A 2,372-nucleotide genomic window follows, 5' to 3' on the forward strand; every position below is an offset into this window, starting at 1 on the left:
CATAATTATAATACATTTTTTCTGGTATTCTTTGCTTTCAGCCAAGAGACATCTGATATCAGTAATGATATCCCTCATTCCACATCATCCTCTTCTGAATCCAGCTTCCATTTCTGGAAGTTCCCTGTCAATATACTGCTGCAACCATTTTTTAATTATCTTCAGAAAAATTTTTCTTGTGTGTGGTATTGATATTGTTCTATAATTTCCACATTCTGTTGAATCACTTTTCTTTGGAATGGGCACATATATGGATCTCTTCCAGGCAGTTGGTCAAGTAGCTGTCTTCCAAATTTCTTGGCATAAACGAGTAAGCCCCTCCAGTGCTGCATCTATTTGTTGAAACATCTCAATGGATAACCTATCAATTCCTGAAATCTTGTTTTTCACAAATTCCTTCAGTGCAGCTTGGACTTCTTCCTTGAATACCACTGGTTCTTGATCATATACTACCTCCTGAAATAGATGATCATTGATCAGTTCTTTGTAGTACAGTGACTCTATGTATTCCTTCTATCTTCTTTTGATGCTTCCTGCATCATTCAATATTTTGTCCATAGAATCCTTAAACATTGCAACTCAAGGCTTGAATTTTTTCTTCATTGCTTTCCACTTGAGAAATACTTAATGTGTTCTTCTCTTTTAGTTTTCTAACTCCAGGTCTTTGAACATTTCATTATAATATTTTATTTTGTCTTCTCAAGCTTCCTTTTGAAATCCTCTATTCAGTTATTTTGGTTCATTTTTTCCAGCTAATTAGCAAACTTCATTCCACCTGCATCTTTAATTCCCCTTGCTATATAATCTAACATGTTCACAAGTTCAAGGACTTGGATATCTTTAAGGGGCCACTATCTGCCTACCACAAGCTTTAAGGATTGGACCTTGGGAGCTCAAGAGGATGGTAGTGTCACTAATTGTAATGGAGAAGATAAGAAGAATCCCTTTGGATGGGAAGACAAAGTCTGGCCAGGTTAAGTATAGTGTCCAAATGACAATAGTCCCCAGAGATTTTGGTCTTGAGGGTCTAGACCTCAGAGGACACATTATGATTAAGAACATAAGCATAGTGATATCTGAAAGCCCTTTGACTGATGGTCTCTTAGGGGGAATCATTTTAGAAAGAGAATAAGAGCTGAAAAAGGAAGTGCCTTCATCTCTTCTTACCTAGGTTCAATAGGGAGAAAACATTCATCCTTTGTAGAATCTGAAAGGAAGTGAGAGGTCCTAGAAAGGCCTAAAGATGGTGTAAAAAATTCCAAAGGGATCATTTAGCTCATCCTCTCAACTACATCTGTGGCCCAGATGTTCCACGTAACCAGAGCACATGTTTGCACCAAAAAGCCAATATTATGTGCTCCATAAGGTATGTGGCCAATGTAAAACTATGGTGGAAACTGTTTACATGGAAAACCAAGTTTGTTGTTTTTGTCACATCAAAGCCAGGGCCTCAATAAATTACTGCCTTCTGAGGTCACTTAATTATGATTAAGTGAACTAAGAACCAATGTAAATGGCATTTTATACTCCAGTGAATTAAATATGAGATGTAGCTAAGGTGAATAAGATTTATGGCTCAAACTCACATAACCTTACAGTAATTTAATGACACTTTTACTACGAGGCAAGTGATGCTAGTTCTTTAAATAATTATAACTACATACTAGCTCATTGACTGGGCTTTAGCCATTTATGGCAAACCAGAAGATAGAATGAAGAACAAGTTTCTTTGCGACTAATTTACACTGGACAACAGCAGCTGTTTCTTTTACCTGCAGCAAAAATCTCAAGTAGGGTGGGAATGTTGATCCTGAGCAAGTTATGCTGTCCTCGGTAGGTAAGCCACACCACGTACCTCCAGGATCCAGGTGGGAACTTGGAGTTCTTTGACCTCAAATTAGTGAGTTCTTACCCAAATGAAAAATGCTTCATGGGTAAATAGCTGTCCAAATCCTTAGCCTCATATCTCACTGCCCTCTGGAAATTCTTTTATGAGCTTGAGAATATTCCCTTAGTCTGGAATACTTTCTGTGGAAGGCAATGAATCCATGGATTCCAAGAGAACTAGAAAAGTGGAACACGGGTCAGCCAGATGCCCTTTATTTCCCTGGGTCACCTTGTTTCCTACTGTCAGCCATCTCTTGAATTCTCATATTTTTTCAGGTTGATTCAACAATTGGCATCTTGTACTCTGTCTCAAGGATTCTGATCTCACCTCTTCCATTCAATGAGTTGAATTCCCTTGGTGGATCTCAGAGTCAATTGGATAAGGGAAGACCTCCATTCCTTCAGCTTCCCAGATTTCCAAGTTAGGGAGCTCTAGTGGCATAGTGCCTAGGGCATTTGACTGCTTACCAGAAGGCTGGCAGTTC

The sequence above is a fragment of the Orycteropus afer genome, unplaced genomic scaffold, assembly GCF_000298275.1.
Source record: "Orycteropus afer afer isolate SDZICR_OR568_19922 unplaced genomic scaffold, OryAfe1.0 scaffold00968, whole genome shotgun sequence".
Lineage (NCBI taxonomy): Eukaryota > Metazoa > Chordata > Mammalia > Tubulidentata > Orycteropodidae > Orycteropus > Orycteropus afer.